We start from the raw sequence: 22,653 nt of genomic DNA on the forward strand, positions 1-22,653 counted from the left end.
TTGAGGCATTCCATTTTCAAACGTATTCATTTATGAACCAGTAGTAAGAAGTAGAAAAGTTCTAACAGAAACCACAAAGCTCATCTACAGCCACACCACACTGGGTACGCCCAATCTCATCTGATCTTGGAAGCTAAGCAGTGTTGGGCCTGGTTAGTACTTGGATGGGAGACCACCTGGGAATACAAGGTGTTGTAGATATTTTTATACTGCCAACACCGTTCTGTTGATGCATTCCATTTTCAAACGTATTCATTTATGAACCAGTAGTTAGAAGTAGAAAAGTTCTAACAGAAACCACAAAGCTCATCTACAGCCACACCACACTGGATACGCCCCATCTCATCTGATCTTGGAAGCTAATCAGTATTGGGCCTGGTTAGTACTTGGATGGGAGACCACCTGGGAATACAAGGTGCTGTAGATATTTTTATACTACCAACACCGTTCTGTTGATGCATTCCATTTTCAAACGTATTCGTTTATGAACCAGTAGTTAGAAGTAGAAAAGTTCTAACAGAAACCATAAAGCTCATCTACAGCCACACCACACTGGATACGCCCAATCTCATCTGATCTTGGAAGCTAAGCAGTGTTGGGCCTGGTTAGTACTTGGATGGGAGACCACCTGGGAATACAAGGTGCTGTAGATATTTTTATACTGCCAACACCGTTCTGTTGATGCATTCAATTTTCAAATGTATTCATTTATGAACCAGTAGTTAGAAGTAGAAAAGTTCAAACAGAAACCACAAAGCTCATCTACAGCCACACCACACTGGATACGCCCAATCTCATCTGGTCTTGGAAGCTAAGCAGTGTTGGGCCTGGTTAGTACTTGGATGGGAGACCACCTGGGAATAAAAGGTGTTGTAGATATTTTTATACTGCCAACACCGTTCTGTTGATGCATTCCATTTTCAAATGTATTCATTTATGAACCAGTAGTTAGAAGTAGAAAAGTTCTAACAGAAACCACAAAGCTCATCTACAGCCACACCACACTGGATACGCCTAATCTCATCTGATCTTGGAAGCTAAGCAGTGTTGGGCCTGGTTAGTACTTGGATGGGAGACCACCTGGGAATACAAGATGCTGTAGATATTTTTATACTACCAACACCGTTCTGTTGATGCATTCCATTTTCAAACGTATTCGTTTATGAACCAGTAGTTAGAAGTAGAAAAGTTCTAACAGAAACCATAAAGCTCATCTACAGCCACACCACACTGGATACGCTCAATCTCATCTGATCTTGGAAGCTAAGCAGTGTTGGGCCTGGTTAGTACTTGGATGGGAGACCACCTGGGAATACAAGGTGCTGTAGATAATTTTATACTGCCAACACCGTTCTGTTGATGCATTCCATTTTCAAATGTATTCATTTATGAACCAGTAGTTAGAAGTAGAAAAGTTCAAACAGAAACCACAAAGCTCATCTACAGCCACACTACACTGGATACGCCCAATCTCATCTGATCTTGGAAGCTAAGCAGTGTTGGGCCTGGTTAGTACTTGGATGGGAGACCACCTGGGAATACAAGGTGCTGTAGATAATTTTATACTGCCAACACCGTTCTGTTGATGCATTCCATTTTCAAACGTATTCATTTATGAACCAGTAGTTAGAAGTAGAAAAGTTCTAACAGAAACCATAAAGCTTATCTACAGCCACACTACACTGGATACGCCCAATCTCATCTGATCTTGGAAGCTAAGCAGTGTTGGGCCTGGTTAGTACTTGGATGGGAGACCACCTGGGAATACAAGGTGCTGTAGATAATTTTATACTGCCAACACCGTTCTGTTGATGCATTCCATTTTCAAACGTATTCATTTATGAACCAGTAGTTAGAAGTAGAAAAGTTCAAACAGAAACCACAAAGCTCGTCTACAGCCACACTACACTGGATACGCCCAATCTCATCTGATCTTGGAAGCTAAGCAGTGTTGGGCCTGGTTAGTACTTGGATGGGAGACCACCTGGGAATACAAGGTGCTGCAGATATTTTTATACTGCCAACACCGTTCTGTTGATGCATTCCATTTTCAAACGTATTCATTTATGAACCAGTAGTTAGAAGTAGAAAAGTTCTAACAGAAACCACAAAGCTCATCTACAGCCACACCACACTGGATACGCCCAATCTCTTCTGATCTTGGAAGCTAAGCAGTGTTGGGCCTGGTTAGTACTTGGATGGGAGACCACCTGGGAATACAAGGTGCTGTAGATAATTTTATACTGCCAACACCGTTCTGTTGATGCATTCCATTTTCAAACGTATTCATTTATGAACCAGTAGTTAGAAGTAGAAAAGTTCTAACAGAAACCACAAAGCTCATCTACAGCCACACCACACTGGGTACGCCCAATCTCATCTGATCTTGGAAGCTAAGCAGTGTTGGGCCTGGTTAGTACTTGGATGGGAGACCACCTGGGAATACAAGGTGCTGTAGATATTTTTATACTGCCAACACCGTTCTGTTGATGCATTCCATTTTCAAACGTATTCGTTTATGAACCAGTAGTTAGAAGTAGAAAAGTTCTAACACAAACCATAAAGCTTATCTACAGCCACACCACACGGGATACGCCCAATCTCATCTGATCTTGGAAGCTAAGCAGTGTTGGGCCTGGTTAGTACTTGGATGGGAGACCACCTGGGAATACAAGGTGCTGTAGATATTTTTATACTGCCAACACCGTTCTGTTGATGCATTCAATTTTCAAATGTATTCATTTATGAACCAGTAGTTAGAAGTAGAAAAGTTCAAACAGAAACCACAAAGCTCATCTACAGCCACACCACACTGGATACGCCCAATCTCATCTGATCTTGGAAGCTAAGCAGTGTTGGGCCTGGTTAGTATTTGGATGGGAGACCACCTGGAAATACAAGGTGCAGTAGATATTTTTATACTGCCAACACCGTTCTGTTGATGCATTCCATTTTAAAACGTATTCATTTATGAACCAGTAGTTAGAAGTAGAAAAGTTCTAACAGAAACCAGAAAATTCATCTACAGCAACACCACACTGGATACGCCCAATCTCATCTGATCTTGGAAGCTAAGCAGTGTTGGGCCTGGTTAGTACTTGGATGGGAGACCACCTGGGAATACAGGGTGCTGTAGATATTTTTATACTGCCAACACCGTTCTGTTGAGGCATTCCATTTTCAAACGTATTCATTTATGAACCAGTAGTTAGAAGTAGAAAAGTTCTAACAGAAACCACAAAGCTCATCTACAGCCACACCACACTGGGTACGCCCAATCTCATCTGATCTTGGAAGCTAAGCAGTGTTGGGCCTGGTTAGTACTTGGATGGGAGACCACCTGGGAATACAAGGTGCTGTAGATATTTTTATACTGCCAACACCGTTCTGTTGATGCATTCCATTTTCAAACGTATTCATTTATGAACCAGTAGTTAGAAGTAGAAAAGTTCTAACAGAAACCACAAAGCTCATCTACAGCCACACCACACTGGATACGCCCCATCTCATCTGATCTTGGAAGCTAATCAGTATTGGGCCTGGTTAGTACTTGGATGGGAGACCACCTGGGAATACAAGGTGCTGTAGATATTTTTATACTACCAACACCGTTCTGTTGATGCATTCCATTTTCAAACGTATTCGTTTATGAACCAGTAGTTAGAAGTAGAAAAGTTCTAACAGAAACCATAAAGCTCATCTACAGCCACACCACACTGGATACGCCCAATCTCATCTGATCTTGGAAGCTAAGCAGTGTTGGGCCTGGTTAGTACTTGGATGGGAGACCACCTGGGAATACAAGGTGCTGTAGATATTTTTATACTGCCAACACCGTTCTGTTGATGCATTCAATTTTCAAATGTATTAATTTATGAACCAGTAGTTAGAAGTAGAAAAGTTCAAACAGAAACCACAAAGCTCATCTACAGCCACACCACACTGGATACGCCCAATCTCATCTGGTCTTGGAAGCTAAGCAGTGTTGGGCCTGGTTAGTACTTGGATGGGAGACCACCTGGGAATAAAAGGTGTTGTAGATATTTTTATACTGCCAACACCGTTCTGTTGATGCATTCCATTTTCAAATGTATTCATTTATGAACCAGTAGTTAGAAGTAGAAAAGTTCTAACAGAAACCACAAAGCTCATCTACAGCCACACCACACTGGATACGCCTAATCTCATCTGATCTTGGAAGCTAAGCAGTGTTGGGCCTGGTTAGTACTTGGATGGGAGACCACCTGGGAATACAAGATGCTGTAGATATTTTTATACTACCAACACCGTTCTGTTGATGCATTCCATTTTCAAACGTATTCGTTTATGAACCAGTAGTTAGAAGTAGAAAAGTTCTAACAGAAACCATAAAGCTCATCTACAGCCACACCACACTGGATACGCTCAATCTCATCTGATCTTGGAAGCTAAGCAGTGTTGGGCCTGGTTAGTACTTGGATGGGAGACCACCTGGGAATACAAGGTGCTGTAGATAATTTTATACTGCCAACACCGTTCTGTTGATGCATTCCATTTTCAAATGTATTCATTTATGAACCAGTAGTTAGAAGTAGAAAAGTTCAAACAGAAACCACAAAGCTCAACTACAGCCACACTACACTGGATACGCCCAATCTCATCTGATCTTGGAAGCTAAGCAGTGTTGGGCCTGGTTAGTACTTGGATGGGAGACCACCTGGGAATACAAGGTGCTGTAGATAATTTTATACTGCCAACACCGTTCTGTTGATGCATTCCATTTTCAAACGTATTCATTTATGAACCAGTAGTTAGAAGTAGAAAAGTTCTAACAGAAACCATAAAGCTTATCTACAGCCACACTACACTGGATACGCCCAATCTCATCTGATCTTGGAAGCTAAGCAGTGTTGGGCCTGGTTAGTACTTGGATGGGAGACCACCTGGGAATACAAGGTGCTGTAGATAATTTTATACTGCCAACACCGTTCTGTTGATGCATTCCATTTTCAAACGTATTCATTTATGAACCAGTAGTTAGAAGTAGAAAAGTTCAAACAGAAACCACAAAGCTCGTCTACAGCCACACTACACTGGATACGCCCAATCTCATCTGATCTTGGAAGCTAAGCAGTGTTGGGCCTGGTTAGTACTTGGATGGGAGACCACCTGGGAATAAAAGGTGCTGTAGATAATTTTATACTGCCAACACCGTTCTGTTGATGCATTCCATTTTCAAACGTATTCATTTATGAACCAGTAGTTAGAAGTAGAAAAGTTCTAACAGAAACCATAAAGCTCATATACAGCCACACCACACTGGATACGCTCAATCTCATCTGATCTTGGAAGCTAAGCGGTGTTGGGCCTGGTTAGTACTTGGATGGGAGACCACCTCGGAATACAAGGTGCTGTAGATATTTTTATACTGCCAACACCGTTCTGTTGATGCATTCCATTTTCAAACGTATTCATTTATGAACCAGTAGTTAGAAGTAGAAAAGTTCTAACAGAAACCACAAAGCTCATCTACAGCCACACCACACTGGGTACGCCCAATCTCATCTGATCTTGGAAGCTAAGCAGTGTTGGGCCTGGTTAGTACTTGGATGGGAGACCACCTGGGAATACAAGGTGCTGTAGATAATTTTATACTGCCAACACCGTTCTGTTGATGCATTCCATTTTCAAACGTATTCATTTATGAACCAGTAGTTAGAAGTAGAAAAGTTCTAACAGAAACCACAAAGCTCATCTACAGCCACACCACACTGGGTACGCCCAATCTCATCTGATCTTGGAAGCTAAGCAGTGTTGGGCCTGGTTAGTACTTGGATGGGAGACCACCTGGGAATACAAGGTGCTGTAGATAATTTTATACTGCCAACACCGTTCTGTTGATGCATTCCATTTTCAAACGTTTTCATTTATGAACCAGTAGTTAGAAGTAGAAAAGTTCTAACAGAAACCACAAAGCTCATCTACAGCCACACCACACTGGATACGCCCAATCTCATCTGATCTTGGAAGCTAAGCAGTGTTGGGCCTGGTTAGTATTTGGATGGTAGACCACCTGGAAATACAAGGTGCTGTAGATATTTTTATACTGCCAACACCGTTCTGTTGATGCATTCCATTTTCAAACGTATTCATTTATGAACCAGTAGTTAGAAGTAGAAAAGTTCTAACAGAAACCACAAAGCTCATCTACAGCCACACCACACTGGATACGCCCAATCTCATCTGATCTTGGAAGCTAAGCAGAGTTGTGCCTGGTTAGTACTTGGATGGGAGACCACCTGGGAATACAAGGTGCTGTAGATATTTTTATACTGCCAACACCGTTCTGTTGATGCATTCCATTTTCAAACGTATTCATTTATGAACCAGTAGTTAGAAGTAGAAAAGTTCTAACAGAAACCATAAAGCTCATCTACAGCCACACCACACTGGATACGCCCAATCTCATCTGATCTTGGAAGCTAAGCAGTGTTGGGCTTGGTTAGTACTTGGATGGGAGACCACCTGGGAATACAAGGTGCTGTAGATAATTTTATACTGCCAACACCGTTCTGTTGATGCATTCCATTTCCAAATGTATTCATTTATGAACCAGTAGTTAGAAGTAGAAAAGTTCTAACAGAAACCACAAAGCTCATCTACAGCCACACCACACTGGATACGCCCAATCTCATCTGATCTTGAAAGCTAAGCAGTGTTGGGCCTGGTTAGTACTTGGATGGGAGACCACCTGGGAATACAAGGTGCTGTAGATATTTTTATCCTGCCAACACCGTTCTGTTGATGCATTCCATTTACAAACATATTCATTTATGAACCAGTAGTTAGAAGTAGAAAAGTTCTAACAGAAACTACAAAGCTTATCTACAGCCACACCACACTGGATATGCCCAATCTCATCTGATCTTGGAAGCTAAGCAGTGTTGGGCCTGGTTAGTACTTGGATGGGAGACCACCTGCGAATACAAGGTGCTGTAGATATTTTTATACTGCCAACACCGTTCTGTTGATGCATTCCATTTTCAAACGTATTCATTTATGAACCAGTAGTTAGAAGTAGAAAAGTTCTAACAGAAACCACAAAGCTCATCTACAGCCACACCACACTGGGTACGCCCAATCTCATCTGATCTTGGAAGCTAAGCAGTGTTGGGCCTGGTTAGTACTTGGATGGGAGACCACCTGGGAATACAAGGTGCTGTAGATATTTTTATACTGCCAACACCGTTCTGTTGATGCATTCCATTTTCAAACGTATTCGTTTATGAACCAGTAGTTAGAAGTAGAAAAGTTCTAACAGAAACCATAAAGCTTATCTACAGCCACACCACACGGGATACGCCCAATCTCATCTGATCTTGGAAGCTAAGCAGTGTTGGGCCTGGTTAGTACTTGGATGGGAGACCACCTGGGAATACAAGGTGCTGTAGATATTTTTATACTGCCAACACCGTTCTGTTGATGCATTCAATTTTCAAATGTATTCATTTATGAACCAGTAGTTAGAAGTAGAAAAGTTCAAACAGAAACCACAAAGCTCATCTACAGCCACACCACACTGGATACGCCCAATCTCATCTGATCTTGGAAGCTAAGCAGTGTTGGGCCTGGTTAGTATTTGGATGGGAGACCACCTGGAAATACAAGGTGCAGTAGATATTTTTATACTGCCAACACCGTTCTGTTGATGCATTCCATTTTCAAACGTATTCATTTATGAACCAGTAGTTAGAAGTAGAAAAGTTCTAACAGAAGCCACAAAGCTCATCTACAGCCACACCACACTGGGTACGCCCAATCTCATCTGATCTTGGAAGCTAAGCAGTGTTGGGCCTGGTTAGTACTTGGATGGGAGACCACCTGGGAATACAAGGTGCTGTAGATAATTTTATACTGCCAACACCGTTCTGTTGAGGCATTCCATTTTCAAACGTATTCATTTATGAACCAGTAGTTAGAAGTAGAAAAGTTCTAACAGAAACCACAAAGCTCATCTACAGCCACACCACACTGGGTACGCCCAATCTCATCTGATCTTGGAAGCTAAGCAGTGTTGGGCCTGGTTAGTACTTGGATGGGAGACCACCTGGGAATACAAGGTGCTGTAGATATTTTTATACTGCCAACACCGTTCTGTTGATGCATTCCATTTTCAAACGTATTCATTTATGAACCAGTAGTTTGAAGTAGAAAAGTTCTAACAGAAACCACAAAGCTCATCTACAGCCACACCACACTGGATACGCCCCATCTCATCTGATCTTGGAAGCTAATCAGTATTGGGCCTGGTTAGTACTTGGATGGGAGACCACCTGGGAATACAAGGTGCTGTAGATATTTTTATACTACCAACACCGTTCTGTTGATGCATTCCATTTTCAAACGTATTCGTTTATGAACCAGTAGTTAGAAGTAGAAAAGTTCTAACAGAAACCATAAAGCTCATCTACAGCCACACCACACTGGATACGCCCAATCTCATCTGATCTTGGAAGCTAAGCAGTGTTGGGCCTGGTTAGTACTTGGATGGGAGACCACCTGGGAATACAAGGTGCTGTAGATATTTTTATACTGCCAACACCGTTCTGTTGATGCATTCAATTTTCAAATGTATTCATTTATGAACCAGTAGTTAGAAGTAGAAAAGTTCAAACAGAAACCACAAAGCTCATCTACAGCCACACCACACTGGATACGCCCAATCTCATCTGGTCTTGGAAGCTAAGCAGTGTTGGGCCTGGTTAGTACTTGGATGGGAGACCACCTGGGAATAAAAGGTGTTGTAGATATTTTTATACTGCCAACACCGTTCTGTTGATGCATTCCATTTTCAAATGTATTCATTTATGAACCAGTAGTTAGAAGTAGAAAAGTTCTAACAGAAACCACAAAGCTCATCTACAGCCACACCACACTGGATACGCCTAATCTCATCTGATCTTGGAAGCTAAGCAGTGTTGGGCCTGGTTAGTACTTGGATGGGAGACCACCTGGGAATACAAGATGCTGTAGATATTTTTATACTACCAACACCGTTCTGTTGATGCATTCCATTTTCAAACGTATTCGTTTATGAACCAGTAGTTAGAAGTAGAAAAGTTCTAACAGAAACCATAAAGCTCATCTACAGCCACACCACACTGGATACGCTCGATCTCATCTGATCTTGGAAGCTAAGCAGTGTTGGGCCTGGTTAGTACTTGGATGGGAGACCACCTGGGAATACAAGGTGCTGTAGATAATTTTATACTGCCAACACCGTTCTGTTGATGCATTCCATTTTCAAATGTATTCATTTATGAACCAGTAGTTAGAAGTAGAAAAGTTCAAACAGAAACCACAAAGCTCATCTACAGCCACACTACACTGGATACGCCCAATCTCATCTGATCTTGGAAGCTAAGCAGTGTTGGGCCTGGTTAGTACTTGGATGGGAGACCACCTGGGAATACAAGGTGCTGTAGATAATTTTATACTGCCAACACCGTTCTGTTGATGCATTCCATTTTCAAACGTATTCATTTATGAACCAGTAGTTAGAAGTAGAAAAGTTCTAACAGAAACCATAAAGCTTATCTACAGCCACACTACACTGGATACGCCCAATCTCATCTGATCTTGGAAGCTAAGCAGTGTTGGGCCTGGTTAGTACTTGGATGGGAGACCACCTGGGAATACAAGGTGCTGTAGACAATTTTATACTGCCAACACCGTTCTGTTGATGCATTCCATTTTCAAACGTATTCATTTATGAACCAGTAGTTAGAAGTAGAAAAGTTCAAACAGAAACCACAAAGCTCATCTACAGCCACACTACACTGGATACGCCCAATCTCATCTGATCTTGGAAGCTAAGCAGTGTTGGGCCTGGTTAGTACTTGGATGGGAGACCACCTGGGAATAAAAGGTGCTGTAGATAATTTTATACTGCCAACACCGTTCTGTTGATGCATTCCATTTTCAAACGTATTCATTTATGAACCAGTAGTTAGAAGTAGAAAAGTTCTAACAGAAACCATAAAGCTCATATACAGCCACACCACACTGGATACGCTCAATCTCATCTGATCTTGGAAGCTAAGCGGTGTTGGGCCTGGTTAGTACTTGGATGGGAGACCACCTCGGAATACAAGGTGCTGTAGATATTTTTATACTGCCAACACCGTTCTGTTAATGCATTCCATTTTCAAACGTATTCATTTATGAACCAGTAGTTAGAAGTAGAAAAGTTCTAACAGAAACCACAAAGCTCATCTACAGCCACACCACACTGGGTACGCCCAATCTCATCTGATCTTGGAAGCTAAGCAGTGTTGGGCCTGGTTAGTACTTGGATGGGAGACCACCTGGGAATACAAGGTGCTGTAGATAATTTTATACTGCCAACACCGTTCTGTTGATGCATTCCATTTTCAAATGTATTCATTTATGAACCAGTAGTTAGAAGTAGAAAAGTTCTAACAGAAACCACAAAGCTCATCTACAGCCACACCACACTGGGTACGCCCAATCTCATCTGATCTTGGAAGCTAAGCAGTTTTGGGCCTGGTTAGTACTTGGATGGGAGACCACCTGGGAATACAAGGTGCTGTAGATAATTTTATACTGCCAACACCGTTCTGTTGATGCATTCCATTTTCAAACGTTTTCATTTATGAACCAGTAGTTAGAAGTAGAAAAGTTCTAACAGAAACCACAAAGCTCATCTACAGCCACACCACACTGGATACGCCCAATCTCATCTGATCTTGGAAGCTAAGCAGTGTTGGGCCTGGTTAGTATTTGGATGGTAGACCACCTGGAAATACAAGGTGCTGTAGATATTTTTATACTGCCAACACCGTTCTGTTGATGCATTCCATTTTCAAACGTATTCATTTATGAACCAGTAGTTAGAAGTAGAAAAGTTCTAACAGAAACCACAAAGCTCATCTACAGCCACACCACACTGGATACGCCCAATCTCATCTGATCTTGGAAGCTAAGCAGAGTTGTGCCTGGTTAGTACTTGGATGGGAGACCACCTGGGAATACAAGGTGCTGTAGATATTTTTATACTGCCAACACCGTTCTGTTGATGCATTCCATTTTCAAACGTATTCATTTATGAACCAGTAGTTAGAAGTAGAAAAGTTCTAACAGAAACCATAAAGCTCATCTACAGCCACACCACACTGGATACGCCCGATCTCATCTGATCTTGGAAGCTAAGCAGTGTTGGGCTTGGTTAGTACTTGGATGGGAGACCACCTGGGAATACAAGGTGCTGTAGATAATTTTATACTGCCAACACCGTTCTGTTGATGCATTCCATTTCCAAATGTATTCATTTATGAACCAGTAGTTAGAAGTAGAAAAGTTCTAACAGAAACCACAAAGCTCATCTACAGCCACACCACACTGGATACGCCCAATCTCATCTGATCTTGAAAGCTAAGCAGTGTTGGGCCTGGTTAGTACTTGGATGGGAGACCACCTGGGAATACAAGGTGCTGTAGATATTTTTATCCTGCCAACACCGTTCTGTTGATGCATTCCATTTACAAACATATTCATTTATGAACCAGTAGTTAGAAGTAGAAAAGTTCTAACAGAAACTACAAAGCTTATCTACAGCCACACCACACTGGATATGCCCAATCTCATCTGATTCTTGGAAGCTAAGCAGTGTTGGGCCTGGTTAGTACTTGGATGGGAGACCACCTGCGAATACAAGGTGCTGTAGATATTTTTATACTGCCAACACCGTTCTGTTGATGCATTCAATTTTCAAATGTATTCATTTATGAACCAGTAGTTAGAAGTAGAAAAGTTCAAACAGAAACCACAAAGCTCATCTACAGCCACACCACACTGGATACGCCCAATCTCATCTGATCTTGGAAGCTAAGCAGTGTTGGGCCTGGTTAGTATTTGGATGGGAGACCACCTGGAAATACAAGGTGCAGTAGATATTTTTATACTGCCAACACCGTTCTGTTGATGCATTCCATTTTAAAACGTATTCATTTATGAACCAGTAGTTAGAAGTAGAAAAGTTCTAACAGAAACCAGAAAATTCATGTACAGCAACACCACACTGGATATGCCCAATCTCATCTGATCTTGGAAGCTAAGCAGTGTTGGGCCTGGTTAGTACTTGGATGGGAGACCACCTGGTAATACAAGGTGCTGTAGATATTTTTATACTGCCAACACCGTTCTGTTGATGCATTCCATTTTCAAACGTATTCATTTATGAACCAGTAGTTAGAAGTAGAAAAGTTCTAACAGAAACCATAAAGCTCATCTACAGCCACACTACACTGGATACGCCCAATCTCATCTGATCTTGGAAGCTAAGCAGTGTTGGGCCTGGTTAGTACTTGGATGGGAGACCACCTGGGAATACAAGGTGCTGTAGATAATTTTATACTGCCAACACCGTTCTGTTGATGCATTCCATTTTCAAACGTTTTCATTTATGAACCAGTAGTTAGAAGTAGAAAAGTTCAAACAGAAACCACAAAGCTAATCTACAGCCACACTACACTGGATACGCCCAATCTCATCTGATCTTGGAAGCTAAGCAGTGTTGGGCCTGGTTAGTACTTGGATGGGAGACCACCTGGGAATAAAAGGTGCTGTAGATAATTTTATACTGCCAACACCGTTCTGTTGATGCATTCCATTTTCAAACGTATTCATTTATGAACCAGTAGTTAGAAGTAGAAAAGTTCTAACAGAAACCATAAAGCTCATATACAGCCACACCACACTGGATATGCTCAATCTCATCTGATCTTGGAAGCTAAGCAGTGTTGGGCCTGGTTAGTACTTGGATGGGAGACCACCTCGGAATACAAGGTGCTGTAGATATTTTTATACTGCCAACACCGTTCTGTTGATGCATTCCATTTTCAAACGTATTCATTTATGAACCAGTAGTTAGAAGTAGAAAAGTTCTAACAGAAACCACAAAGCTCATCTACAGCCACACCACACTGGGTACGCCCAATCTCATCTGATCTTGGAAGCTAAGCAGTGTTGGGCCTGGTTAGTACTTGGATGGGAGACCACCTGGGAATACAAGGTGCTGTAGATAATTTTATACTGCCAACACCGTTCTGTTGATGCATTCCATTTTCAAACGTATTCATTTATGAACCAGTAGTTAGAAGTAGAAAAGTTCTAACAGAAACCACAAAGCTCATCTACAGCCACACCACACTGGGTACGCCCAATCTCATCTGATCTTGGAAGCTAAGCAGTGTTGGGCCTGGTTAGTACTTGGATGGGAGACCACCTGGGAATACAAGGTGCAGTAGATAATTTTATACTGCCAACACCGTTCTGTTGATGCATTCCATTTTCAAACGTTTTCATTTATGAACCAGTAGTTAGAAGTAGAAAAGTTCTAACAGAAACCACAAAGCTCATCTACAGCCACACCACACTGGATACGCCCAATCTCATCTGATCTTGGAAGCTAAGCAGTGTTGGGCCTGGTTAGTATTTGGATGGGAGACCACCTGGAAATACAAGGTGCTGTAGATATTTTTATACTGCCAACACCGTTCTGTTGATGCATTCCATTTTCAAACGTATTCATTTATGAACCAGTAGTTAGTAGTAGAAAAGTTCTAACAGAAACCACAAAGCTCATCTACAGCCACACCACACTGGATACGCCCAATCTCATCTGATCTTGGAAGCTAAGCAGAGTTGTGCCTGGTTAGTACTTGGATGGGAGACCACCTGGGAATACAAGGTGCTGTAGATATTTTTATACTGCCAACACCGTTCTGTTGATGCATTCCATTTTCAAACGTATTCATTTATGAACCAGTAGTTAGAAGTAGAAAAGTTCTAACAGAAACCATAAAGCTCATCTACAGCCACACCACACTGGATACGCCCAATCTCATCTGATCTTGGAAGCTAAGCAGTGTTGGGCCTGGTTAGTACTTGGATGGGAGACCACCTGGGAATACAAGGTGCTGTAGATAATTTTATACTGCCAACACCGTTCTGTTGATGCATTCCATTTCCAAATGTATTCATTTATGAACCAGTAGTTAGAAGTAGAAAAGTTCTAACAGAAACCACAAAGCTCATCTACAGCCACACCACACTGGATACGCCCAATCTCATCTGATCTTGAAAGCTAAGCAGTGTTGGGCCTGGTTAGTACTTGGATGGGAGACCACCTGGGAATACAAGGTGCTGTAGATATTTTTATCCTGCCAACACCGTTCTGTTGATGCATTCCATTTACAAACATATTCATTTATGAACCAGTAGTTAGAAGTAGAAAAGTTCTAACAGAAACTACAAAGCTTATCTACAGCCACACCACGCTGGATACGCCCAATCTCATCTGATCTTGGAAGCTAAGCAGTGTTGGGCCTGGTTAGTACTTGGATGGGAGACCACCTGCGAATACAAGGTGCTGTAGATATTTTTATACTGCCAACACCGTTCTGTTGATGCATTCAATTTTCAAATGTATTCATTTATGAACCAGTAGTTAGAAGTAGAAAAGTTCAAACAGAAACCACAAAGCTCATCTACAGCCACACCACACTGGATACGCCCAATCTCATCTGATCTTGGAAGCTAAGCAGTGTTGGGCCTGGTTAGTATTTGGATGGGAGACCACCTGGAAATACAACGTGCTGTAGATATTTTTATACTGCCAACACCGTTCTGTTGATGCATTCCATTTTAAAACGTATTCATTTATGAACCAGTAGTTAGAAGTAGAAAAGTTCTAACAGAAACCAGAAAATTCATGTACAGCAACACCACACTGGATATGCCCAATCTCATCTGATCTTGGAAGCTAAGCAGTGTTGGGCCTGGTTAGTACTTGGATGGGAGACCACCTGGTAATACAAGGTGCTGTAGATATTTTTATACTGCCAACACCGTTCTGTTGATGCATTCCATTTTCAAACGTATTCATTTATGAACCAGTAGTTAGAAGTAGAAAAGTTCTAACAGAAGCCACAAAGCTCATCTACAGCCACACCACACTGGATACGCCCAATCTCATCTGATCTTGGAAGCTAAGCAGTGTTGGGCCTGGTTAGTACTTGGATGGGAGACCACCTGGGAATACAAGGTGCTGTAGATAATTTTATACTGCCAACACCGTTCTGTTGATTCATTCCATTTCCAAACGTATTCATTTATGAACCAGTAGTTAGAAGTAGAAAAGGTCTAACAGAAAACACAAAGCTCATCTACAGCCACACCACACTGGATACACCCAATCTCATCTGATCTTGAAAGCTAAGCAGTGTTGGGCCTGGTTAGTACTTGGATGGGAGACCACCTGGGAATACAAGGTGCTGTAGATATTTTTATCCTGCCAACACCGTTCTGTTGATGCATTCCATTTACAAACATATTCATTTATGAACCAGTAGTTAGAAGTAGAAAAGTTCTAATAGAAACCACAAAGCTCATCTACAGCCACACCACACTGGATACGCCCAATCTCATCTGATCTTGGAAGCTAAGCAGTGTTGGGCCTGGTTAGTATTTGGATGGGAGACCACCTGGAAATACAAGGTGCAGTAGATATTTTTATACTGCCAACACCGTTCTGTTGATGCATTCCATTTTAAAACGTATTCATTTATGAACCAGTAGTTAGAAGTAGAAAAGTTCTAACAGAAACCAGAAAATTCATCTACAGCAACACCACACTGGATACGCCCAATCTCATCTGATCTTGGAAGCTAAGCAGTGTTGGGCCTGGTTAGTACTTGGATGGGAGACCACCTGGGAATACAAGGTGCTGTAGATATTTTTATACTGCCAACACCGTTCTGTTGATGCATTCCATTTTCAAACGTATTCATTTATGAACCAGTAGTTAGAAGTAGAAAAGTTCTAACAGAAACCACAAAGCTCATCTACAGCCACACCACACTGGATACGCCCAATCTCATCTGATCTTGGAAGCTAAGCAGTGTTGGGCCTGGTTAGTACTTGGATGGGAGACCACCTGGGAATACAAGGTGCTGTAGATAATTTTATACTGCCAACACCGTTCTGTTGATGCATTCCATTTTCAAACGTATTCATTTATGAACCAGTAGTTAGAAGTAGAAAAGTTCTAACAGAAACCACAAAGCTCATCTACAGCGACACCACACTGGGTACGCCCAATCTCATCTGATCTTGGAAGCTAAGCAGTGTTGGGCCTGGTTAGTACTTGGATGGGAGACCACCTGGGAATACAAGGTGCTGTAGATATTTTTATACTGCCAACACCGTTCTGTTGATGCATTCCATTTTCAAACGTATTCGTTTATGAACCAGTAGTTAGAAGTAGAAAAGTTCTAACAGAAACCATAAAGCTTATCTACAGCCACACCACACTGGATACGCCCAATCTCATCTGATCTTGGAAGCTAAGCAGTGTTGGGCCTGGTTAGTACTTGGATGGGAGACCACCTGGGAATACAAGGTGCTGTAGATATTTTTATACTGCCAACACCGTTCTGTTGATGCATTCCATTTTCAAACGTATTCATTTATGAACCAGTAGTTAGAAGTAGAAAAGTTCTAACAGAAACCACAAAGCTCATCTACAGCCACACCACACTGGGTACGCCCAATCTCATCTGATCTTGGAAGCTAAGCAGTGTTGGGCCTGGTTAGTACTTGGATGGGAGACCACCTGGGAATACAAGGTGCTGTAGATAATTTTATACTGCCAACACCGTTCTGTTGATGCATTCCATTTTCAAACGTTTTCATTTATGAACCAGTAGTTAGAAGTAGAAAAGTTCTAACAGAAACCACAAAGCTCATCTACAGCCACACCACACTGGATACGCCCAATCTCATCTGATCTTGGAAGCTAAGCAGTGTTGGGCCTGGTTAGTATTTGGATGGGAGACCACCTGGAAATACAAGGTGCTGTAGTTATTTTTATACTGCCAACACCGTTCTGTTGATGCATTCCATTTTCAAACGTATTCATTTATGAACCAGTAGTTAGAAGTAGAAAAGTTCTAACAGAAACCACAAAGCTCATCTACAGCCACACCACACTGGATACGCCCAATCTCATCTGATCTTGGAAGCTAAGCAGAGTTGTGCCTGGTTAGTACTTGGATGGGAGACCACCTGGGAATACAAGGTGCTGTAGATATTTTTATACTGCCAACACCGTTCTGTTGATGCATTCCATTTTCAAACGTATTCATTTATGAACCAGTAGTTAGAAGTAGAAAAGTTCTAACAGAAACCATAAAGCTCATCTACAGCCACACCACACTGGATACGCCCAATCTCATCTGATCTTGGAAGCTAAGCAGTGTTGGGCCTGGTTAGTACTTGGATGGGAGACCACCTGGGAATACAAGGTGCTGTAGATAATTTTATACTGCAAACACCGTTCTGTTGATGCATTCCATTTCCAAATGTATTCATTTATGAACCAGTAGTTAGAAGTAGAAAAGTTCTAACAGAAACCACAAAGCTCATCTACAGCCACACCACACTGGATACGCCCAATCTCATCTGATCTTGAAAGCTAAGCAGTGTTGGGCCTGGTTAGTACTTGGATGGGAGACCACCTGGGAATACAAGGTGCTGTAGATATTTTTATCCTGCCAACACCGTTCTGTTGATGCATTCCATTTACAAACATATTCATTTATGAACCAGTAGTTAGAAGTAGAAAAGTTCTAACAGAAACTACAAAGCTTATCTACAGCCACACCACACTGGATACGCCCAATCTCATCTGATCTTGGAAGCTAAGCAGTGTTGGGCCTGGTTAGTACTTGGATGGGAGACCACCTGCGAATACAAGGTGCTGTAGATATTTTTATACTGCAAACACCGTTCTGTTGATGCATTCAATTTTCAAATGTATTCATTTATGAACCAGTAGTTAGAAGTAGAAAAGTTCAAACAGAAACCACAAAGCTCATCTACAGCCACACCACACAGGATACGCCCAATCTCATCTGATCTTGGAAGCTAAGCAGTGTTGGGCCTGGTTAGTATTTGGATGGGAGACCACCTGGAAATACAAGGTGCAGTAGATATTTTTATACTGCCAACACCGTTCTGTTGATGCATTCCATTTTAAAACGTATTCATTTATGAACCAGTAGTTAGAAGTAGAAAAGTTCTAACAGAAACCAGAAAATTCATGTACAGCAACACCACACTGGATATGCCCAATCTCATCTGATCTTGGAAGCTAAGCAGTGTTGGGCCTGGTTAGTACTTGGATGGGAGACCACCTGGTAATACAAGGTGCTGTAGATATTTTTATACTGCCAACACCGTTCTGTTGATGCATTCCATTTTCAAACGTATTCATTTATGAACCAGTAGTTAGAAGTAGAAAAGTTCTAACAGAAGCCACAAAACTCATCTACAGCCACACCACACTGGATACGCCCAATCTCATCTGATCTTGGAAGCTAAGCAGTGTTGGGCCTGGTTAGTACTTGGATGGGAGACCACCTGGGAATACAAGGTGCTGTAGATAATTTTATACTGCCAACACCGTTCTGTTGATGCATTCCATTTCCAAATGTATTCATTTATGAACCAGTAGTTAGAAGTAGAAAAGGTCTAACAGAAAACACAAAGCTCATCTACAGCCACACCACACTGGATACGCCCAATCTCATCTGATCTTGAAAGCTAAGCAGTGTTGGGCCTGGTTAGTACTTGGATGGGAGACCACCTGGGAATACAAGGTGCTGTAGATATTTTTATCCTGCCAACACCGTTCTGTTGATGCATTCCATTTACAAACATATTCATTTATGAACCAGTAGTTAGAAGCAGAAAAGTTCTAATAGAAACCACAAAGCTCATCTACAGCCACACCACACTGGATACGCCCAATCTCATCTGATCTTGGAAGCTAAGCAGTGTTGGGCCTGGTTAGTATTTGGATGGGAGACCACCTGGAAATACAAGGTGCAGTAGATATTTTTATACTGCCAACACCGTTCTGTTGATGCATTCCATTTTAAAACGTATTCATTTATGAACCAGTAGTTAGAAGTAGAAAAGTTCTAACAGAAACCAGAAAATTCATCTACAGCAACACCACACTGGATACGCCCAATCTCATCTGATCTTGGAAGCTAAGCAGTGTTGGGCCTGGTTAGTACTTGGATGGGAGACCACCTGGGAATACAAGGTGCTGTAGATATTTTTATACTGCCAACACCGTTCTGTTGATGCATTCCATTTTCAAACGTATTCATTTATGAACCAGTAGTTAGAAGTAGAAAAGTTCTAACAGAAACCGCAAAGCTCATCTACAGCCACACCACACTGGATACGCCCAATCTCATCTGATCTTGGAAGCTAAGCAGTGTTGGGCCTGGTTAGTACTTGGATGGGAGACCACCTGGGAATACAAGGTGCTGTAGATAATTTTATACTGCCAACACCGTTCTGTTGATGCATTCCATTTTCAAACGTATTCATTTATGAACCAGTAGTTAGAAGTAGAAAAGTTCTAACAGAAACCACAAAGCTCATCTACAGCCACACCACACTGGGTACGCCCAATCTCATCTGATCTTGGAAGCTAAGCAGTGTTGGGCCTGGTTAGTACTTGGATGGGAGACCACCTGGGAATACAAGGTGCTGTAGATATTTTTATACTGCCAACACCGTTCTGTTGATGCATTCCATTTTCAAACGTATTCGTTTATGAACCAGTAGTTAGAAGTAGAAAAGTTCTAACAGAAACCATAAAGCTTATCTACAGCCACACCACACTGGATACGCCCAATCTCATTTGATCTTGGAAGCTAAGCAGTGTTGGGCCTGGTTAGTACTTGGATGGGAGACCACCTGGGAATACAAGGTGCTGTAGATATTTTTATACTGCCAACACCGTTCTGTTGATGCATTCAATTTTCAAATGAATTCATTTATGAACCAGTAGTTAGAAGTAGAAAAGTTCAAACAGAAACCACAAAGCTCATCTACAGCCACACCACACTGGATACGCCCAATCTCATCTGATCTTGGAAGCTAAGCAGTGTTGGGCCTGGTTAGTATTTGGATGGGAGACCACCTGGAAATACAAGGTGCAGTAGATATTTTTATACTGCCAACACCGTTCTGTTGATGCATTCCATTTTAAAACGTATTCATTTATGAACCAGTAGTTAGAAGTAGAAAAGTTCTAACAGAAACCAGAAAATTCATCTACAGCAACACCACACTGGATATGCCCAATCTCATCTGATCTTGGAAGCTAAGCAGTGTTGGGCCTGGTTAGTACTTGGATGGGAGACCACCTGGGAATACAAGGTGCTGTAGATATTTTTATACTGCCAACACCGTTCTGTTGATGCATTCCATTTTCAAACGTATTCATTTATGAACCAGTAGTTAGAAGTAGAAAAGTTCTAACAGAAGCCACAAAGCTCATCTACAGCCACACCACACTGGATACGCCCAATCTCATCTGATCTTGGAAGCTAAGCAGTGTTGGGCCTGGTTAGTACTTGGATGGGAGACCACCTGGGAATACAAGGTGCTGTAGATATTTTTATACTGCCAACACCGTTCTGTTGATGCATTCCATTTTCAAACGTATTCATTTATGAACCAGTAGTTAGAAGTAGAAAAGTTCTAACAGAAACCACAAAGCTCATCTACAGCCACACCACACTGGATACGCCCAATCTCATCTGATCTTGGAAGCTAAGCAGTGTTGGGCCTGGTTAGTACTTGGATGGGAGACCACCTGGGAATACAAGGTGCTGTAGATAATTTTATACTGCCAACACCATTCTGTTGAGGCATTCCATTTTCAAACGTATTCATTTATGAACCAGTAGTTAGAAGTAGAAAAGTTCTAACAGAAACCACAAAGCTCATCTACAGCCACACCACACTGGGTACGCCCAATCTCATCTGATCTTGGAGACTAAGCAGTGTTGGGCCTGGTTAGTACTTGGATGGGAGACCACCTGGGAATACAAGGTGCTGTAGATATTTTTATACTGCCAACACCGTTCTGTTGATGCATTCCATTTTCAAACGTATTCATTTATGAACCAGTAGTTAGAAGTAGAATAGTTCTAACAGAAACCACAAAGCTCATCTACAGCCACACCACACTGGATACGCCCAATCTCATCTGATCTTGGACGCTAAGCAGTGTTGGGCCTGGTTAGTATTTGGATGGGAGACCACCTGGAAATACAAGGTGCTGTAGATATTTTTATACTGCCAACACCGTTCTGTTGATGCATTCCATTTTCAAACGTATTCATTTATGAACCAGTAGTTAGAAGTAGAAAAGTTCTAACAGAAACCACAAAGCTCATCTACAGCCACACCACACTGGATACGCCCAATCTCATCTGATCTTGGAAGCTAAGCAGAGTTGTGCCTGGTTAGTACTTGGGTGGGAGACCACCTGGGAATACAAGGTGCTGTAGATATTTTTATACTGCCAACACCGTTCTGTTGATGCATTCCATTTTCAAACGTATTCATTTATGAACCAGTAGTTAGAAGTAGAAAAGTTCTAACAGAAACCATAAAGCTCATCTACAGCCACACCACACTGGATACGCCCAATCTCATCTGATCTTGGAAGCTAAGCAGTGTTGGGCCTGGTTAGTACTTGGATGGGAGACCACCTGGGAATACAAGGTGCTGTAGATAATTTTATACTGCCAACACCGTTCTGTTGATGCATTCCATTTCCAAACGTATTCATTTATGAACCAGTAGTTAGAAGTAGAAAAGTTCTAACAGAAACCACAAAGCTCATCTACAGCCACACCACACTGGATACGCCCAATTTCATCTGATCTTGGAAGCTAAGCAGTGATGGGCCTGGTTAGTACTTGGATGGGAGACCACCTGGGAATACAAGGTGCTGTAGATAATTTTATACTGCCAACACCGTTCTGTTGATGCATTTTATTTCCAAACGTATTCATTTATGAACCAGTAGTTAGAAGTAGAAAAGTTCTAACAGAAACCACAAAGCTCATCTACAGCCACACCACACTGGATACGCCCAATCTCATCTGATCTTGGAAGCTAAGCAGTGTTGGGCCTGGTTAGTACTTGGATGGGAGACCACCTGGGAATACAAGGTGCTGTAGATAATTTTATACTGCCAACACCATTCTGTTGAGGCATTCCATTTTCAAACGTATTCATTTATGAACCAGTAGTTAGAAGTAGAAAAGTTCTAACAGAAACCACAAAGCTCATCTACAGCCACACCACACTGGGTACGCCCAATCTCATCTGATCTTGGAGACTAAGCAGTGTTGGGCCTGGTTAGTACTTGGATGGGAGACCACCTGGGAATACAAGGTGCTGTAGATATTTTTATACTGCCAACACCGTTCTGTTGATGCATTCCATTTTCAAACGTATTCATTTATGAACCAGTAGTTAGAAGTAGAATAGTTCTAACAGAAACCACAAAGCTCATCTACAGCCACACCACACTGGATACGCCCAATCTCATCTGATCTTGGACGCTAAGCAGTGTTGGGCCTGGTTAGTATTTGGATGGGAGACCACCTGGAAATACAAGGTGCTGTAGATATTTTTATACTGCCAACACCGTTCTGTTGATGCATTCCATTTTCAAACGTATTCATTTATGAACCAGTAGTTAGAAGT

The 22,653-nt window shown here is 41.8% G+C and overlaps 86 non-coding genes and 14 pseudogenes across 86 annotated transcripts; all 100 read left to right on the forward strand.

Annotated features, from left to right (window-relative positions):
• The first annotated feature begins 82 nt into the window (after window positions 1-82).
• On the forward strand, window positions 83-201 carry LOC135064627 (5S ribosomal RNA). The gene has a single exon (XR_010250932.1). It is a non-coding gene; the product is annotated as a 5S ribosomal RNA (ribosomal RNA).
• A 107-nt stretch (window positions 202-308) lies between these two features.
• LOC134890844 (5S ribosomal RNA) lies at window positions 309-427 on the forward strand (annotated as a pseudogene).
• A 107-nt stretch (window positions 428-534) lies between these two features.
• LOC134900624 (5S ribosomal RNA) lies at window positions 535-653 on the forward strand. The gene has a single exon (XR_010174133.1). It is a non-coding gene; the product is annotated as a 5S ribosomal RNA (ribosomal RNA).
• Window positions 654-760: 107 nt separating this feature from the next.
• Window positions 761-879, forward strand: LOC134884821 (5S ribosomal RNA). The gene has a single exon (XR_010168953.1). It is a non-coding gene; the product is annotated as a 5S ribosomal RNA (ribosomal RNA).
• A 107-nt stretch (window positions 880-986) lies between these two features.
• LOC135070442 (5S ribosomal RNA) lies at window positions 987-1,105 on the forward strand. Its single transcript, XR_010256608.1, has one exon. It is a non-coding gene; the product is annotated as a 5S ribosomal RNA (ribosomal RNA).
• Window positions 1,106-1,212: 107 nt separating this feature from the next.
• LOC135059313 (5S ribosomal RNA) lies at window positions 1,213-1,331 on the forward strand. Its single transcript, XR_010245721.1, has one exon. It is a non-coding gene; the product is annotated as a 5S ribosomal RNA (ribosomal RNA).
• A 107-nt stretch (window positions 1,332-1,438) lies between these two features.
• Window positions 1,439-1,557, forward strand: LOC135060786 (5S ribosomal RNA). The gene has a single exon (XR_010247180.1). It is a non-coding gene; the product is annotated as a 5S ribosomal RNA (ribosomal RNA).
• Window positions 1,558-1,664: 107 nt separating this feature from the next.
• On the forward strand, window positions 1,665-1,783 carry LOC135060787 (5S ribosomal RNA). Its single transcript, XR_010247181.1, has one exon. It is a non-coding gene; the product is annotated as a 5S ribosomal RNA (ribosomal RNA).
• A 107-nt stretch (window positions 1,784-1,890) lies between these two features.
• Window positions 1,891-2,009, forward strand: LOC134885254 (5S ribosomal RNA). The gene has a single exon (XR_010169371.1). It is a non-coding gene; the product is annotated as a 5S ribosomal RNA (ribosomal RNA).
• Window positions 2,010-2,116: 107 nt separating this feature from the next.
• LOC135061238 (5S ribosomal RNA) lies at window positions 2,117-2,235 on the forward strand. Its single transcript, XR_010247625.1, has one exon. It is a non-coding gene; the product is annotated as a 5S ribosomal RNA (ribosomal RNA).
• Window positions 2,236-2,342: 107 nt separating this feature from the next.
• On the forward strand, window positions 2,343-2,461 carry LOC135059518 (5S ribosomal RNA). The gene has a single exon (XR_010245922.1). It is a non-coding gene; the product is annotated as a 5S ribosomal RNA (ribosomal RNA).
• Window positions 2,462-2,568: 107 nt separating this feature from the next.
• LOC135063425 (5S ribosomal RNA) lies at window positions 2,569-2,687 on the forward strand. The gene has a single exon (XR_010249757.1). It is a non-coding gene; the product is annotated as a 5S ribosomal RNA (ribosomal RNA).
• Window positions 2,688-2,794: 107 nt separating this feature from the next.
• On the forward strand, window positions 2,795-2,913 carry LOC135068320 (5S ribosomal RNA). The gene has a single exon (XR_010254524.1). It is a non-coding gene; the product is annotated as a 5S ribosomal RNA (ribosomal RNA).
• Window positions 2,914-3,020: 107 nt separating this feature from the next.
• Window positions 3,021-3,139, forward strand: LOC135061018 (5S ribosomal RNA). Its single transcript, XR_010247411.1, has one exon. It is a non-coding gene; the product is annotated as a 5S ribosomal RNA (ribosomal RNA).
• Window positions 3,140-3,246: 107 nt separating this feature from the next.
• On the forward strand, window positions 3,247-3,365 carry LOC135059519 (5S ribosomal RNA). The gene has a single exon (XR_010245923.1). It is a non-coding gene; the product is annotated as a 5S ribosomal RNA (ribosomal RNA).
• Window positions 3,366-3,472: 107 nt separating this feature from the next.
• On the forward strand, window positions 3,473-3,591 carry LOC134890846 (5S ribosomal RNA; annotated as a pseudogene).
• A 107-nt stretch (window positions 3,592-3,698) lies between these two features.
• LOC134900625 (5S ribosomal RNA) lies at window positions 3,699-3,817 on the forward strand. Its single transcript, XR_010174134.1, has one exon. It is a non-coding gene; the product is annotated as a 5S ribosomal RNA (ribosomal RNA).
• A 107-nt stretch (window positions 3,818-3,924) lies between these two features.
• On the forward strand, window positions 3,925-4,043 carry LOC134884823 (5S ribosomal RNA). The gene has a single exon (XR_010168955.1). It is a non-coding gene; the product is annotated as a 5S ribosomal RNA (ribosomal RNA).
• A 107-nt stretch (window positions 4,044-4,150) lies between these two features.
• On the forward strand, window positions 4,151-4,269 carry LOC135070443 (5S ribosomal RNA). Its single transcript, XR_010256609.1, has one exon. It is a non-coding gene; the product is annotated as a 5S ribosomal RNA (ribosomal RNA).
• A 107-nt stretch (window positions 4,270-4,376) lies between these two features.
• On the forward strand, window positions 4,377-4,495 carry LOC135059314 (5S ribosomal RNA). Its single transcript, XR_010245722.1, has one exon. It is a non-coding gene; the product is annotated as a 5S ribosomal RNA (ribosomal RNA).
• A 107-nt stretch (window positions 4,496-4,602) lies between these two features.
• LOC135066636 (5S ribosomal RNA) lies at window positions 4,603-4,721 on the forward strand. The gene has a single exon (XR_010252879.1). It is a non-coding gene; the product is annotated as a 5S ribosomal RNA (ribosomal RNA).
• A 107-nt stretch (window positions 4,722-4,828) lies between these two features.
• LOC135060788 (5S ribosomal RNA) lies at window positions 4,829-4,947 on the forward strand. Its single transcript, XR_010247182.1, has one exon. It is a non-coding gene; the product is annotated as a 5S ribosomal RNA (ribosomal RNA).
• Window positions 4,948-5,054: 107 nt separating this feature from the next.
• Window positions 5,055-5,173, forward strand: LOC135070212 (5S ribosomal RNA). The gene has a single exon (XR_010256384.1). It is a non-coding gene; the product is annotated as a 5S ribosomal RNA (ribosomal RNA).
• A 107-nt stretch (window positions 5,174-5,280) lies between these two features.
• LOC134888308 (5S ribosomal RNA) lies at window positions 5,281-5,399 on the forward strand (annotated as a pseudogene).
• A 107-nt stretch (window positions 5,400-5,506) lies between these two features.
• LOC135059521 (5S ribosomal RNA) lies at window positions 5,507-5,625 on the forward strand. The gene has a single exon (XR_010245924.1). It is a non-coding gene; the product is annotated as a 5S ribosomal RNA (ribosomal RNA).
• A 107-nt stretch (window positions 5,626-5,732) lies between these two features.
• LOC135059522 (5S ribosomal RNA) lies at window positions 5,733-5,851 on the forward strand. The gene has a single exon (XR_010245925.1). It is a non-coding gene; the product is annotated as a 5S ribosomal RNA (ribosomal RNA).
• A 107-nt stretch (window positions 5,852-5,958) lies between these two features.
• LOC135066046 (5S ribosomal RNA) lies at window positions 5,959-6,077 on the forward strand. The gene has a single exon (XR_010252307.1). It is a non-coding gene; the product is annotated as a 5S ribosomal RNA (ribosomal RNA).
• A 107-nt stretch (window positions 6,078-6,184) lies between these two features.
• Window positions 6,185-6,303, forward strand: LOC134885983 (5S ribosomal RNA). Its single transcript, XR_010170083.1, has one exon. It is a non-coding gene; the product is annotated as a 5S ribosomal RNA (ribosomal RNA).
• Window positions 6,304-6,410: 107 nt separating this feature from the next.
• Window positions 6,411-6,529, forward strand: LOC134902211 (5S ribosomal RNA). Its single transcript, XR_010175681.1, has one exon. It is a non-coding gene; the product is annotated as a 5S ribosomal RNA (ribosomal RNA).
• A 107-nt stretch (window positions 6,530-6,636) lies between these two features.
• Window positions 6,637-6,755, forward strand: LOC135061648 (5S ribosomal RNA). The gene has a single exon (XR_010248023.1). It is a non-coding gene; the product is annotated as a 5S ribosomal RNA (ribosomal RNA).
• Window positions 6,756-6,862: 107 nt separating this feature from the next.
• Window positions 6,863-6,981, forward strand: LOC135065180 (5S ribosomal RNA). Its single transcript, XR_010251467.1, has one exon. It is a non-coding gene; the product is annotated as a 5S ribosomal RNA (ribosomal RNA).
• A 107-nt stretch (window positions 6,982-7,088) lies between these two features.
• LOC135059524 (5S ribosomal RNA) lies at window positions 7,089-7,207 on the forward strand. Its single transcript, XR_010245927.1, has one exon. It is a non-coding gene; the product is annotated as a 5S ribosomal RNA (ribosomal RNA).
• A 107-nt stretch (window positions 7,208-7,314) lies between these two features.
• LOC135063426 (5S ribosomal RNA) lies at window positions 7,315-7,433 on the forward strand. The gene has a single exon (XR_010249758.1). It is a non-coding gene; the product is annotated as a 5S ribosomal RNA (ribosomal RNA).
• A 107-nt stretch (window positions 7,434-7,540) lies between these two features.
• On the forward strand, window positions 7,541-7,659 carry LOC135068321 (5S ribosomal RNA). The gene has a single exon (XR_010254525.1). It is a non-coding gene; the product is annotated as a 5S ribosomal RNA (ribosomal RNA).
• Window positions 7,660-7,766: 107 nt separating this feature from the next.
• Window positions 7,767-7,885, forward strand: LOC135059525 (5S ribosomal RNA). The gene has a single exon (XR_010245928.1). It is a non-coding gene; the product is annotated as a 5S ribosomal RNA (ribosomal RNA).
• Window positions 7,886-7,992: 107 nt separating this feature from the next.
• On the forward strand, window positions 7,993-8,111 carry LOC135059526 (5S ribosomal RNA). The gene has a single exon (XR_010245929.1). It is a non-coding gene; the product is annotated as a 5S ribosomal RNA (ribosomal RNA).
• Window positions 8,112-8,218: 107 nt separating this feature from the next.
• On the forward strand, window positions 8,219-8,337 carry LOC134890847 (5S ribosomal RNA; annotated as a pseudogene).
• Window positions 8,338-8,444: 107 nt separating this feature from the next.
• LOC134900626 (5S ribosomal RNA) lies at window positions 8,445-8,563 on the forward strand. Its single transcript, XR_010174135.1, has one exon. It is a non-coding gene; the product is annotated as a 5S ribosomal RNA (ribosomal RNA).
• A 107-nt stretch (window positions 8,564-8,670) lies between these two features.
• On the forward strand, window positions 8,671-8,789 carry LOC134884824 (5S ribosomal RNA). Its single transcript, XR_010168956.1, has one exon. It is a non-coding gene; the product is annotated as a 5S ribosomal RNA (ribosomal RNA).
• A 107-nt stretch (window positions 8,790-8,896) lies between these two features.
• On the forward strand, window positions 8,897-9,015 carry LOC135070444 (5S ribosomal RNA). Its single transcript, XR_010256610.1, has one exon. It is a non-coding gene; the product is annotated as a 5S ribosomal RNA (ribosomal RNA).
• A 107-nt stretch (window positions 9,016-9,122) lies between these two features.
• On the forward strand, window positions 9,123-9,241 carry LOC135062390 (5S ribosomal RNA). The gene has a single exon (XR_010248741.1). It is a non-coding gene; the product is annotated as a 5S ribosomal RNA (ribosomal RNA).
• Window positions 9,242-9,348: 107 nt separating this feature from the next.
• LOC135060789 (5S ribosomal RNA) lies at window positions 9,349-9,467 on the forward strand. Its single transcript, XR_010247183.1, has one exon. It is a non-coding gene; the product is annotated as a 5S ribosomal RNA (ribosomal RNA).
• A 107-nt stretch (window positions 9,468-9,574) lies between these two features.
• On the forward strand, window positions 9,575-9,693 carry LOC135066068 (5S ribosomal RNA). The gene has a single exon (XR_010252327.1). It is a non-coding gene; the product is annotated as a 5S ribosomal RNA (ribosomal RNA).
• A 107-nt stretch (window positions 9,694-9,800) lies between these two features.
• Window positions 9,801-9,919, forward strand: LOC135067147 (5S ribosomal RNA). Its single transcript, XR_010253371.1, has one exon. It is a non-coding gene; the product is annotated as a 5S ribosomal RNA (ribosomal RNA).
• A 107-nt stretch (window positions 9,920-10,026) lies between these two features.
• LOC134888309 (5S ribosomal RNA) lies at window positions 10,027-10,145 on the forward strand (annotated as a pseudogene).
• Window positions 10,146-10,252: 107 nt separating this feature from the next.
• On the forward strand, window positions 10,253-10,371 carry LOC135059527 (5S ribosomal RNA). The gene has a single exon (XR_010245930.1). It is a non-coding gene; the product is annotated as a 5S ribosomal RNA (ribosomal RNA).
• A 107-nt stretch (window positions 10,372-10,478) lies between these two features.
• Window positions 10,479-10,597, forward strand: LOC135070077 (5S ribosomal RNA). The gene has a single exon (XR_010256252.1). It is a non-coding gene; the product is annotated as a 5S ribosomal RNA (ribosomal RNA).
• Window positions 10,598-10,704: 107 nt separating this feature from the next.
• On the forward strand, window positions 10,705-10,823 carry LOC135066047 (5S ribosomal RNA). Its single transcript, XR_010252308.1, has one exon. It is a non-coding gene; the product is annotated as a 5S ribosomal RNA (ribosomal RNA).
• Window positions 10,824-10,930: 107 nt separating this feature from the next.
• LOC134885984 (5S ribosomal RNA) lies at window positions 10,931-11,049 on the forward strand. Its single transcript, XR_010170084.1, has one exon. It is a non-coding gene; the product is annotated as a 5S ribosomal RNA (ribosomal RNA).
• Window positions 11,050-11,156: 107 nt separating this feature from the next.
• Window positions 11,157-11,275, forward strand: LOC135061212 (5S ribosomal RNA). Its single transcript, XR_010247601.1, has one exon. It is a non-coding gene; the product is annotated as a 5S ribosomal RNA (ribosomal RNA).
• A 107-nt stretch (window positions 11,276-11,382) lies between these two features.
• LOC135061649 (5S ribosomal RNA) lies at window positions 11,383-11,501 on the forward strand. The gene has a single exon (XR_010248024.1). It is a non-coding gene; the product is annotated as a 5S ribosomal RNA (ribosomal RNA).
• Window positions 11,502-11,608: 107 nt separating this feature from the next.
• On the forward strand, window positions 11,609-11,728 carry LOC134889417 (5S ribosomal RNA; annotated as a pseudogene).
• Window positions 11,729-11,835: 107 nt separating this feature from the next.
• Window positions 11,836-11,954, forward strand: LOC135068323 (5S ribosomal RNA). The gene has a single exon (XR_010254527.1). It is a non-coding gene; the product is annotated as a 5S ribosomal RNA (ribosomal RNA).
• Window positions 11,955-12,061: 107 nt separating this feature from the next.
• LOC134892624 (5S ribosomal RNA) lies at window positions 12,062-12,180 on the forward strand (annotated as a pseudogene).
• A 107-nt stretch (window positions 12,181-12,287) lies between these two features.
• LOC135060790 (5S ribosomal RNA) lies at window positions 12,288-12,406 on the forward strand. The gene has a single exon (XR_010247185.1). It is a non-coding gene; the product is annotated as a 5S ribosomal RNA (ribosomal RNA).
• A 107-nt stretch (window positions 12,407-12,513) lies between these two features.
• Window positions 12,514-12,632, forward strand: LOC135067148 (5S ribosomal RNA). The gene has a single exon (XR_010253372.1). It is a non-coding gene; the product is annotated as a 5S ribosomal RNA (ribosomal RNA).
• A 107-nt stretch (window positions 12,633-12,739) lies between these two features.
• Window positions 12,740-12,858, forward strand: LOC134889489 (5S ribosomal RNA; annotated as a pseudogene).
• Window positions 12,859-12,965: 107 nt separating this feature from the next.
• On the forward strand, window positions 12,966-13,084 carry LOC135059528 (5S ribosomal RNA). Its single transcript, XR_010245931.1, has one exon. It is a non-coding gene; the product is annotated as a 5S ribosomal RNA (ribosomal RNA).
• A 107-nt stretch (window positions 13,085-13,191) lies between these two features.
• Window positions 13,192-13,310, forward strand: LOC135068975 (5S ribosomal RNA). Its single transcript, XR_010255166.1, has one exon. It is a non-coding gene; the product is annotated as a 5S ribosomal RNA (ribosomal RNA).
• A 107-nt stretch (window positions 13,311-13,417) lies between these two features.
• On the forward strand, window positions 13,418-13,536 carry LOC135058629 (5S ribosomal RNA). The gene has a single exon (XR_010245055.1). It is a non-coding gene; the product is annotated as a 5S ribosomal RNA (ribosomal RNA).
• Window positions 13,537-13,643: 107 nt separating this feature from the next.
• Window positions 13,644-13,762, forward strand: LOC134885985 (5S ribosomal RNA). The gene has a single exon (XR_010170085.1). It is a non-coding gene; the product is annotated as a 5S ribosomal RNA (ribosomal RNA).
• A 107-nt stretch (window positions 13,763-13,869) lies between these two features.
• Window positions 13,870-13,988, forward strand: LOC134900627 (5S ribosomal RNA). The gene has a single exon (XR_010174136.1). It is a non-coding gene; the product is annotated as a 5S ribosomal RNA (ribosomal RNA).
• A 107-nt stretch (window positions 13,989-14,095) lies between these two features.
• LOC135061651 (5S ribosomal RNA) lies at window positions 14,096-14,214 on the forward strand. Its single transcript, XR_010248026.1, has one exon. It is a non-coding gene; the product is annotated as a 5S ribosomal RNA (ribosomal RNA).
• Window positions 14,215-14,321: 107 nt separating this feature from the next.
• Window positions 14,322-14,440, forward strand: LOC135063756 (5S ribosomal RNA). The gene has a single exon (XR_010250079.1). It is a non-coding gene; the product is annotated as a 5S ribosomal RNA (ribosomal RNA).
• Window positions 14,441-14,547: 107 nt separating this feature from the next.
• Window positions 14,548-14,666, forward strand: LOC135070886 (5S ribosomal RNA). The gene has a single exon (XR_010257036.1). It is a non-coding gene; the product is annotated as a 5S ribosomal RNA (ribosomal RNA).
• Window positions 14,667-14,773: 107 nt separating this feature from the next.
• LOC134892625 (5S ribosomal RNA) lies at window positions 14,774-14,892 on the forward strand (annotated as a pseudogene).
• Window positions 14,893-14,999: 107 nt separating this feature from the next.
• On the forward strand, window positions 15,000-15,118 carry LOC134900628 (5S ribosomal RNA). Its single transcript, XR_010174137.1, has one exon. It is a non-coding gene; the product is annotated as a 5S ribosomal RNA (ribosomal RNA).
• Window positions 15,119-15,225: 107 nt separating this feature from the next.
• LOC134901646 (5S ribosomal RNA) lies at window positions 15,226-15,344 on the forward strand. Its single transcript, XR_010175133.1, has one exon. It is a non-coding gene; the product is annotated as a 5S ribosomal RNA (ribosomal RNA).
• Window positions 15,345-15,451: 107 nt separating this feature from the next.
• LOC135068324 (5S ribosomal RNA) lies at window positions 15,452-15,570 on the forward strand. The gene has a single exon (XR_010254528.1). It is a non-coding gene; the product is annotated as a 5S ribosomal RNA (ribosomal RNA).
• Window positions 15,571-15,677: 107 nt separating this feature from the next.
• On the forward strand, window positions 15,678-15,796 carry LOC135060120 (5S ribosomal RNA). The gene has a single exon (XR_010246511.1). It is a non-coding gene; the product is annotated as a 5S ribosomal RNA (ribosomal RNA).
• Window positions 15,797-15,903: 107 nt separating this feature from the next.
• On the forward strand, window positions 15,904-16,022 carry LOC134900629 (5S ribosomal RNA). The gene has a single exon (XR_010174138.1). It is a non-coding gene; the product is annotated as a 5S ribosomal RNA (ribosomal RNA).
• A 107-nt stretch (window positions 16,023-16,129) lies between these two features.
• Window positions 16,130-16,248, forward strand: LOC135065148 (5S ribosomal RNA). The gene has a single exon (XR_010251436.1). It is a non-coding gene; the product is annotated as a 5S ribosomal RNA (ribosomal RNA).
• Window positions 16,249-16,355: 107 nt separating this feature from the next.
• LOC134900631 (5S ribosomal RNA) lies at window positions 16,356-16,474 on the forward strand. The gene has a single exon (XR_010174140.1). It is a non-coding gene; the product is annotated as a 5S ribosomal RNA (ribosomal RNA).
• A 107-nt stretch (window positions 16,475-16,581) lies between these two features.
• Window positions 16,582-16,700, forward strand: LOC135059529 (5S ribosomal RNA). Its single transcript, XR_010245932.1, has one exon. It is a non-coding gene; the product is annotated as a 5S ribosomal RNA (ribosomal RNA).
• A 107-nt stretch (window positions 16,701-16,807) lies between these two features.
• LOC135063620 (5S ribosomal RNA) lies at window positions 16,808-16,926 on the forward strand. Its single transcript, XR_010249946.1, has one exon. It is a non-coding gene; the product is annotated as a 5S ribosomal RNA (ribosomal RNA).
• A 107-nt stretch (window positions 16,927-17,033) lies between these two features.
• On the forward strand, window positions 17,034-17,152 carry LOC134885987 (5S ribosomal RNA). The gene has a single exon (XR_010170087.1). It is a non-coding gene; the product is annotated as a 5S ribosomal RNA (ribosomal RNA).
• Window positions 17,153-17,259: 107 nt separating this feature from the next.
• LOC134900632 (5S ribosomal RNA) lies at window positions 17,260-17,378 on the forward strand. The gene has a single exon (XR_010174141.1). It is a non-coding gene; the product is annotated as a 5S ribosomal RNA (ribosomal RNA).
• Window positions 17,379-17,485: 107 nt separating this feature from the next.
• On the forward strand, window positions 17,486-17,604 carry LOC135061652 (5S ribosomal RNA). The gene has a single exon (XR_010248027.1). It is a non-coding gene; the product is annotated as a 5S ribosomal RNA (ribosomal RNA).
• Window positions 17,605-17,711: 107 nt separating this feature from the next.
• Window positions 17,712-17,830, forward strand: LOC135060337 (5S ribosomal RNA). Its single transcript, XR_010246732.1, has one exon. It is a non-coding gene; the product is annotated as a 5S ribosomal RNA (ribosomal RNA).
• A 107-nt stretch (window positions 17,831-17,937) lies between these two features.
• LOC134887813 (5S ribosomal RNA) lies at window positions 17,938-18,056 on the forward strand (annotated as a pseudogene).
• A 107-nt stretch (window positions 18,057-18,163) lies between these two features.
• On the forward strand, window positions 18,164-18,282 carry LOC134892626 (5S ribosomal RNA; annotated as a pseudogene).
• Window positions 18,283-18,389: 107 nt separating this feature from the next.
• LOC134900633 (5S ribosomal RNA) lies at window positions 18,390-18,508 on the forward strand. The gene has a single exon (XR_010174142.1). It is a non-coding gene; the product is annotated as a 5S ribosomal RNA (ribosomal RNA).
• Window positions 18,509-18,615: 107 nt separating this feature from the next.
• Window positions 18,616-18,734, forward strand: LOC135061654 (5S ribosomal RNA). Its single transcript, XR_010248028.1, has one exon. It is a non-coding gene; the product is annotated as a 5S ribosomal RNA (ribosomal RNA).
• Window positions 18,735-18,841: 107 nt separating this feature from the next.
• LOC135068325 (5S ribosomal RNA) lies at window positions 18,842-18,960 on the forward strand. The gene has a single exon (XR_010254529.1). It is a non-coding gene; the product is annotated as a 5S ribosomal RNA (ribosomal RNA).
• Window positions 18,961-19,067: 107 nt separating this feature from the next.
• Window positions 19,068-19,186, forward strand: LOC135060122 (5S ribosomal RNA). Its single transcript, XR_010246513.1, has one exon. It is a non-coding gene; the product is annotated as a 5S ribosomal RNA (ribosomal RNA).
• A 107-nt stretch (window positions 19,187-19,293) lies between these two features.
• LOC134900634 (5S ribosomal RNA) lies at window positions 19,294-19,412 on the forward strand. Its single transcript, XR_010174143.1, has one exon. It is a non-coding gene; the product is annotated as a 5S ribosomal RNA (ribosomal RNA).
• A 107-nt stretch (window positions 19,413-19,519) lies between these two features.
• Window positions 19,520-19,638, forward strand: LOC135059530 (5S ribosomal RNA). The gene has a single exon (XR_010245933.1). It is a non-coding gene; the product is annotated as a 5S ribosomal RNA (ribosomal RNA).
• Window positions 19,639-19,745: 107 nt separating this feature from the next.
• Window positions 19,746-19,864, forward strand: LOC134901435 (5S ribosomal RNA). The gene has a single exon (XR_010174927.1). It is a non-coding gene; the product is annotated as a 5S ribosomal RNA (ribosomal RNA).
• A 107-nt stretch (window positions 19,865-19,971) lies between these two features.
• On the forward strand, window positions 19,972-20,090 carry LOC135068326 (5S ribosomal RNA). The gene has a single exon (XR_010254530.1). It is a non-coding gene; the product is annotated as a 5S ribosomal RNA (ribosomal RNA).
• A 107-nt stretch (window positions 20,091-20,197) lies between these two features.
• On the forward strand, window positions 20,198-20,316 carry LOC135064593 (5S ribosomal RNA). The gene has a single exon (XR_010250899.1). It is a non-coding gene; the product is annotated as a 5S ribosomal RNA (ribosomal RNA).
• Window positions 20,317-20,423: 107 nt separating this feature from the next.
• Window positions 20,424-20,542, forward strand: LOC134900635 (5S ribosomal RNA). The gene has a single exon (XR_010174144.1). It is a non-coding gene; the product is annotated as a 5S ribosomal RNA (ribosomal RNA).
• A 107-nt stretch (window positions 20,543-20,649) lies between these two features.
• On the forward strand, window positions 20,650-20,768 carry LOC134900636 (5S ribosomal RNA). The gene has a single exon (XR_010174145.1). It is a non-coding gene; the product is annotated as a 5S ribosomal RNA (ribosomal RNA).
• A 107-nt stretch (window positions 20,769-20,875) lies between these two features.
• LOC134888678 (5S ribosomal RNA) lies at window positions 20,876-20,994 on the forward strand (annotated as a pseudogene).
• Window positions 20,995-21,101: 107 nt separating this feature from the next.
• Window positions 21,102-21,220, forward strand: LOC135065788 (5S ribosomal RNA). Its single transcript, XR_010252058.1, has one exon. It is a non-coding gene; the product is annotated as a 5S ribosomal RNA (ribosomal RNA).
• Window positions 21,221-21,327: 107 nt separating this feature from the next.
• On the forward strand, window positions 21,328-21,446 carry LOC134887114 (5S ribosomal RNA; annotated as a pseudogene).
• A 107-nt stretch (window positions 21,447-21,553) lies between these two features.
• On the forward strand, window positions 21,554-21,672 carry LOC134900638 (5S ribosomal RNA). Its single transcript, XR_010174146.1, has one exon. It is a non-coding gene; the product is annotated as a 5S ribosomal RNA (ribosomal RNA).
• A 107-nt stretch (window positions 21,673-21,779) lies between these two features.
• On the forward strand, window positions 21,780-21,898 carry LOC135065257 (5S ribosomal RNA). Its single transcript, XR_010251540.1, has one exon. It is a non-coding gene; the product is annotated as a 5S ribosomal RNA (ribosomal RNA).
• Window positions 21,899-22,005: 107 nt separating this feature from the next.
• On the forward strand, window positions 22,006-22,124 carry LOC134900639 (5S ribosomal RNA). Its single transcript, XR_010174147.1, has one exon. It is a non-coding gene; the product is annotated as a 5S ribosomal RNA (ribosomal RNA).
• Window positions 22,125-22,231: 107 nt separating this feature from the next.
• LOC134888679 (5S ribosomal RNA) lies at window positions 22,232-22,350 on the forward strand (annotated as a pseudogene).
• A 107-nt stretch (window positions 22,351-22,457) lies between these two features.
• Window positions 22,458-22,576, forward strand: LOC135065789 (5S ribosomal RNA). The gene has a single exon (XR_010252059.1). It is a non-coding gene; the product is annotated as a 5S ribosomal RNA (ribosomal RNA).
• The last annotated feature ends 77 nt before the right edge of the window (window positions 22,577-22,653 follow it).

This window comes from Pseudophryne corroboree, chromosome 3, assembly GCF_028390025.1.
Source record: "Pseudophryne corroboree isolate aPseCor3 chromosome 3, aPseCor3.hap2, whole genome shotgun sequence".
In the NCBI taxonomy this organism is placed as follows: Eukaryota; Metazoa; Chordata; class Amphibia; order Anura; family Myobatrachidae; genus Pseudophryne; species Pseudophryne corroboree.